Here is a 7,665-nt window from a genome sequence, read left to right on the forward strand (position 1 = left end):
TGTAATTTACCTCTGCTATTGCAGGGTTCTCAGGATCATAAGCTTCTTCTTCATAAGAAGCCTCTTGAGTACTGTTGGATGCAGCTTGCATTCCAGTCAGACTCTGAGAAATCATATTGACTTGCTAAGTCAATATTTTGTTCTGAGCCAATATGGCATTCAGAGTATCAATTTCAAGAACTCCCTTTTTCATAGGCGTCACATTACTCACAGGATTCCTCTCAGAAGTGTACATGAACTGGTTATTAGCAACCATGTCAATGAGTTCTTGAGCTTCTGCAGGCGTTTTCTTTAGGTGAATGGATCCACCTGCAGAAGTATCCAATGACATCTTTGATAGCTCAGATAAACCATCATAGAATATATCCAAGATGGTCCATTCTGAAAGCATGTCAGAAGGACACTTTTTGGTCAGCTGCTTGTATCTTTCCCAAGCTTCATAGAGGGATTCACCTTCTTTCTGTCTGAAGGTTTGAACATCAGCTCTAAGCTTGCTCAGCTTTTGAGGAGGAAAGAACTTGGCTAAGAAAGCTGTGACCAGCTTATCCCAAGAGTTCAGGCTATCTTTGGGTTGAGAGTCCAACCACACTCTAGCTCTGTCTCTTACAGCAAAAGGGAAAAGCATGAGCCTGTAGACTTCAGGATCTACTCCATTAGTCTTAACAGTATCACAAATTTGCAAGAATTCAGTTAAAAACTGAAAAGGATCTTTAGATGGAAGTCCATGAAACTTGCAGTTCTGCTGCATCAGAGAAACTAGCTGAGGTTTTAGCTCAAAATTGTTTGCTCCAATGGTAGGAATGGAGATGCTTCTTCCATGTAAATTGGAATTAGGTGCAGTAAAGTCACCAAGCATTCTCCTTGCATTATTGTTGTTGGGTTCGGCTGCCATCTCCTTTACTTGTTTGAAATTTTCAATAAGGTTGTCTCTGGATTGTTGTAATTTAGCTTCTCTTAGTTTCCTTTTTAGAGCAGCTTCAGCAAGAATGCCTTTTTCTTTTTCCCTGCTCATAAGAAAGAGAAGAGAAAAGAAGAGGAATCCTCTATGTCACAGTAAAGAGGTTCCTTATTGTTAGTAGAAGAAGAAAAGGAATAGGGGTGGAAAAGAATGAAGAATCCAACCACAAGGGTAAGGATAGCAGAGATGTGAGATGAGGAGATGTTAGTAGATAGATAAATAGAAGGAGATGAGGAAGAATGTGAATTTTCAAAAATTATTTTTGAAAAAGAGTTAGTGATTTTCGAAAATAGTTTTAGAAAAAGGTTAGTAATTTTTAAAAATAAAAATCAAAAATTAAAATAATTAGTTAAATAAAAAGAAATTTTGAAAAAGGGGGAAGATATTTTCGAAAATGAGAGAGAGAGAGTTAGTTAGGTAGTTTTGAAAAAGATAAGAAACAAACAAAAAGTTAGTTAGTTAGTTGAAACAAATTTTGAAAAGGTAAGAAGTTAGGAAGTTAGAAAAGATATTTTGAAATCAAATTTTTGAAAAAGATAAGATAAGAAGATATTTTTGAAAAGATATGATAGAAATTAGTTTTTGAAAAAGATTTGATTTTTTTAAAATCTCAATTAATGACTTGATTCACAAGAAATCACAAGATATGATTCTAGATCTTAAAGTTTGAATCTTTCTTAACAATTAAGTAACAAACTTGAAATTTTTGAATCAAAACATTAATTGATGATGTTATTTTCGAAAATATGATGTAAAATTAAGAAAAAGATTTTTGAAAAATATTTTTGGAATTTTTGAAAATAACTAAGAAATTTGAAAAAGATTTTATTTTTGAAAAAGATTTTGAAAAAGATAAGATTTTCAAATTGAAAATTTGATTTGACTCATAAGAAACAACTTGATTTTAAAAATTTTTGAAAAAGTCAATCCAAATTTTCGAATTTGATGAGAGAAAAAGGGAAAGATATTTTTTTTTTTGAATTTTTTTTTGAATTTTTATGATGAGAGAGAAAAACAAAAAAAATGATGCAATGCATGAAAGTTATGGATCAAAACAATGAATGCATGCAAGAATGCTATGAATGTCAAGATGAACATCAAGAACACAATTTTGAAAAATTTTTAATGCAAAGAAAACATGCAAGACACCAAACTTAGAATTCTTTAATGCTTAGACACTAAGAATTCAAGAATGCATATGAAAAACAAGAAAAGACACAAAACATGCAAATGCAAAGATCAAACAAGAAGACTTACCAAGAACAACTTGAAGATCATGAAGAACACTATGAATGCATGATTTTTTTCGAAAAATGCAAGATGCACATGCAATTGACACCAAACTTATAACATGACTCAAGACTCAAACAAGAAACACAAAAATATTTTTGATTTTTATGATTTTATGATTTTTTTTGTATTTTCTTTTAATTTTTTTTTTAAAATCATTTTGAAAAAGAAAAATAAGGATTCCAAAATTTTTAATATGAATTCCAGGAATCTTATGCTCTTTAGTCTAAAGCTCCAATCAAAGGGTCAGGCATGGCTTAATAGCCAGCCAAGCTTTAGTATGTACTCAGACATGACACGTCTAACATGCCCTACAATCGTGGCTTTACAGCCAACCAGGCTTCAACATGCTTTATGAAACACTAGAATTCATTCTTAAAAATTCTGAAGAAAAATATATTTTTGAAAATATTTTTATTATTTTTTATTTTTTGCAAACAAAGGAGAAAATTTTGAAAGATTTTTGAAAAATTTTTGAAAACAAAACAAAAAGAAAGTTACCTAATCTGAGCAACAAGATGAACCGTCAGTTGTCCAAACTCGAACAATCCCCGGCAACGGCACCAAAAACTTGGTGCGCAGAAATTGTGATTACGCTTTGATTATGTAAAATTCACCGCTCTTTCTTTCCCTGGTAATGGCGCCAAAAAAACATGATGCCAATACCATGGTTCACAACTTCGCACAACTAACCAGCAAGTGCACTGGGTCGTCCAAGTAATACCTTACGTGAGTAAGGGTCGAATCCCACGGAGATTGTTGGTATGAAGCAAGCTATGGTCACCATGTAAATCTCAGTCAGGTGGATATAAAATAGTAATGGGGTTTTCGAAATTAATTACTAGAATAGGGATAGAAATACTTATGTAAATCACTGGTGAGAATTTCAGATAAGCGTATAGAGATGCTTTCATTCCTCTGAACCTCTGCTTTCCTGTTATCTTCATCCAATCAGTCTTACTCCTTTCCATGGCTGGCTTTATGTAATGCATCACTATTGTCAATGGTTACTTTCGGTCTTCTCTCGGGAAAATGATCCAAATGCCCTATCACGGCACGGCTAATCGTCTGGAGGCATCACCCTTGTCAATGGTTACATCCTATCCTCTCAGTGAAAATGGTCAACGCACCCTGTCACGGCACGGCTATTCATCTGTCGGTTCTCGATCATACTGGAATAGGATTTACTATCCTTTTGCGTCTGTCACTACGCCCAGCAATCACGAGTTTGAAGCTCGTCACAGTCATTCAATCATTGAATCCTACTCGGAATACCACAGACAAGGTTTAGACTTTCCGGATTCTCTTGAATGCCGCCATCATTCTAGCTTACACCACGAAGATTCTGATTAAGAGGTCTAAGAGATACTCATTCAATCTAATGTAGAACGGAAGTGGTTGTCAGGCACGCGTTCATAGGGAATGATGATGATTGTCACGTTCATCACATTCAGGTTGAAGTGCGAATGAATATCTTGGAAGCGAAATAAGATGAATTGAATAGAAAATAGTAGTACTTTGCATTAGTCTTTGAGGAACAGCAGAGCTCTACACCTTAATCTATGGAGTGTAGAAACTCTACCGTTAAGATTACATAAGTGAAAGGTCCGGGCTTGGCCGAGATGGCCAGCCCCCAAAACGTGATCACAGGATCAAAAATACAATCCAGGATGTCTAATACAATAGTAAAAGGTCCTATTTATAATAAACTAGCTACTAGGGTTTACAGAAGTAAGTAATTGATGCATAAATCCACTTCCGGGGCCCACTTGGTGTGTGCTTGGGCTGAGCTTGAGTGTTACACGTGTAGAGGTCATTCCTGGAGTTGAACGCCAGTTTTGGTGCCAGTTTGGGCGTTGAACTCCACTTTGCAACTTGTTTCTGGCGCTGGACGCCAGAATTGGGCAGAGAGCTGACGTTGAACGCCAGTTTGCGTCATCTAAACTTGGGCAAAGTATGGACTATTATACATTTCTGGAAATCCCTGGATGTCTACTTTCTAACTCAATTGGAAGCGCGCCATTTTGAGTTCTGTAGCTCCAGAAAATCCACTTTGAGTGCAAGGAGGTCAGAATCCAACAGCATCAGCAGTCCTTCTTCAACCTCTGAATCTGATTTTTGCTCAAGTCCCTCAATTTCAGCCAGAAAATACCTGAAATCACAGAAAAACACACAAACTCATAGTAAAGTCCAGAAATGTGAATTTAACATAAAAACTAATGAAAACATCCCTAAAAGTAACTAGATCCTACTAAAAACATACTAAAAACAATGTCAAAAAGCGTATAAATTATCCGCTCATCAGGATCCTAATGGTTCAAGAGTTATATGCAAACGCATGGATCACTAGGAACCATGATCAAAGTGTGAACCCGAATCCAAAGCATTGGCTTAGCATGGTTCGGGGGAAATACTTAGATTTCAGTCCGAAAAATGTAAGGCTGGCGTTCAACTTGCCAATGATGGAAGAGAACGCACGCCCCTACACAAGAAGGGTCAACTTTGATCAAAGGTTGGACCAAGTCCTCATAGACATATGTGAGGAAGGAGCTCAATGGAAAATTGACTCAAGAGGCAAGCCGGTTCAATTAAGAAGGCATGACCTCAAACCAGTGGCTAGGGGATGGCTAGAGTTCATTCAACGCTCAATCATTCCTACTAGTAACCGGTCTGAAGTTACTATAGACCGGGCCATCATGATCCATAGTATCATGATTGGAGAAGAGGTGGAAGTTCATGAGATTATACCTCAAGAACTTTACAAGGTGGCTGACAAGTCCTCCACTTGGGCAAGGTTAGCCTTTCCTCACCTCATATGCCACCTCTGCAATTCAGCTGGAATTGACATAGAGGGAGATATCCTCATTGAAGAGGATAAGCCCATCACTAAGAAAAGGATGAGCAAACAAGATATCATGGACCTCAACATGAGCATGAGGAGATTCCTCACCATGAAATCCCTGAGATGCCTCAAGGGATGCACTTCCCTCCACAAAACTATTGGGAACAAATCAACACTTCCCTAGGAGAATTAAGTTCCAACATGGGATAACTAAGGGTGGAGCACCAAGAGCACTCCATCATCCTCCATGAAATTAGAGAATATCAAAGAGCTATGAGGGAGGAGCAAGAAAGACAAGGAAGAGACATAGAGGAGCTCAAAAGCACCATTGGTTCTTCAAGAAGAGGAAGACGCCACCCTCAGTAAGGTGGACTCATTCCTTAATCTCCTTGTTTATTTATTTTCCTGTTTTTTTATTTTTGAGCTTTATGTTTATTTATGTTTGTGTCTTATTACATGATCATTAGTGTCTAAGTGTCTATGCCTTAAAGTTATGAATATGAATCCATCACCTCTCTTGAATGAAAAATATTTTAATTACAAAAGAACAAAAAGTACATGGTTTCAAATTCATCCTTGAAACTAGTTTAATTATTTTGATGTGGTGACAATACTTTTTGTTTTCTGAATGAATGCTTGAACAGTGCATATGTCTTTTGAAATTGTTGTTTATGAATGTTAAATATGTTGGCTCTTGAAAGAATGATGAACAGGAGAAATATTATTTGATAATCTGAAAAATCATAAAAATGATTCTTGAAGCAAGAAAAAGCAGTGAATACAAAAGCTTGCAGAAAAAAAATAGCGAAAAAAAAGAAAGAAAGAAAAAAAGAAAAAGCAAGCAGAAAAAGCCAAAAGCTCTTAAAACCAAAAGGCAAGAGCAAAAAGCCAATATCCCTTAAAACCAAAAGGCAAGGGTAATAAAAAGGATCCAAGGCTTTGAGCATCAGTGGATAGGAGGGCCTAAAGGAATAAAATTCTGGCCTAAGCGGCTAAACCAAGCTGTCCCTAACCATGTGCTTGTGGCGTGAAGGTGTCAAGTGAAAACTTGAGACTGAGCGGTTAAAGTCAAGGTCCAAAGCAAAAACAGAGTGTGCTTAAGAACCCTGGACACCTCTAATTGGGGACTTTAGCAAAGATGAGTCACAATCTGAAAAGGTTCACCCAGTTATGTGTCTGTGGCATTTATGTATCTGGTGGTAATTCTGGAAAACAAAGTGCTTAGGGCCACGGCCAAGACTCATAAAGTAGCTGTGTTCAAGAATCAACATACTAAACTAGGAGAATCAATAACACTATCTGAACTCTGAGTTCCTATAGATGCCATTCATTCTGAACCTCAATGGATAAAGCGAGATGCCAAAACTATTCAAGAGGCAAAAAGCTACAAGTCCCGCTCATTTGATTGGAGCTAAGTTTCATTGATATTTTGGAATTTATAGTATATTCTCTTCTTTTTATCCTATTTGATTTTAAGTTGCTTGGGGACAAGCAACAATTTAAGTTTGGTGTTGTGATGAGCGGATAATTCATACGCTTTTTGGCATTATTTTTACATAGTTTTTAGTATGATTTAGTTAGTTTTTAGTATATTTTTATTAGTTTTTAATTAAAATTCACATTTCTGGACTTTACTATGATTTTGTGTGTTTTTCTGTGATTTCAGGTAATTTCTGGCTGAAATTGAGGGACTTGAGCAAAAATCAGATTCAGAGGTTGAAGAAGGACTGCAGATGCTGTTGGATTCTGACCTCCCTGCACTCAAAGTGGATTTTCTGGAGCTACAGAACTCCAAATGGTGCGCTCTTAATTGCGTTGGAAAGTAGACATCCAGGGCTTTCCAGCAATATATAATAGTCCATACTTTGATTAAGGATAGATGACGTAAACTGGCGTTGAACGCCAGTTCCATGCTGCATTCTGGAGTCAAACGCCAGAAACAGGTTGCAAAGTGGAGTTAAACGCCAGAAACAGGTTACAAACTGGCGTTCAACTCCAAGAAAGACCTCTACACGTGTAAAGCTCAATTCTCAGCCCATGCACACACCAAGTGGGCCCCAGAAATGGATTTCTGCATCATTTACTCATTTCTGTAAACCCTAGTAACTAGTTTAGTATAAATAGGACTTTTTACTATCTTTTGGATCATCTTTGATTAGTTTTATGCTATCTTAATCTTTTGTGAGGGCTGGCCATTCGACCATGCCTGAACATTTATCACTTGTGTATTTTCAACGGTAGAGTTTCTACACACCATAGATTGAGGTGTGGAGCTCTGCTGTTCCTCAAAGATTAATGCAAAGTACTACTGTTTTTCTATTCAGTTCAACTTATTCCTATTCTAAGATATCCATTCGCACCCAATAACATGATGAATGTGATGATTATGTGACACTCATCATCATTCTCACCTATGAACGTGTGCCTGACAAACACTCCCGTTCTACATGCAAACAAGCTAGAATGAATATCTCTTGGATATCTAATACAGAGGACCGAGTCTGAGATATTAGAATCTTCGTGGTATAAGTTAGAACCCATGGATGGCCATTCTTGAGATCCGAAAAGTCTAAAC

General features: G+C 36.8%; 1 non-coding gene across 1 annotated transcript; it reads left to right on the top strand.

The window, feature by feature from the left end:
• The first annotated feature begins 385 nt into the window (after positions 1 to 385).
• LOC112745689 (small nucleolar RNA R71) lies at positions 386 to 493 on the top strand. Its single transcript, XR_003173604.1, has one exon. It is a non-coding gene; the product is annotated as a small nucleolar RNA R71 (small nucleolar RNA).
• Positions 494 to 7,665: the final 7,172 nt, after the last annotated feature.

The sequence above is a fragment of the Arachis hypogaea genome, chromosome 14 (assembly GCF_003086295.3).
Source record: "Arachis hypogaea cultivar Tifrunner chromosome 14, arahy.Tifrunner.gnm2.J5K5, whole genome shotgun sequence".
In the NCBI taxonomy this organism is placed as follows: Eukaryota; Viridiplantae; Streptophyta; class Magnoliopsida; order Fabales; family Fabaceae; genus Arachis; species Arachis hypogaea.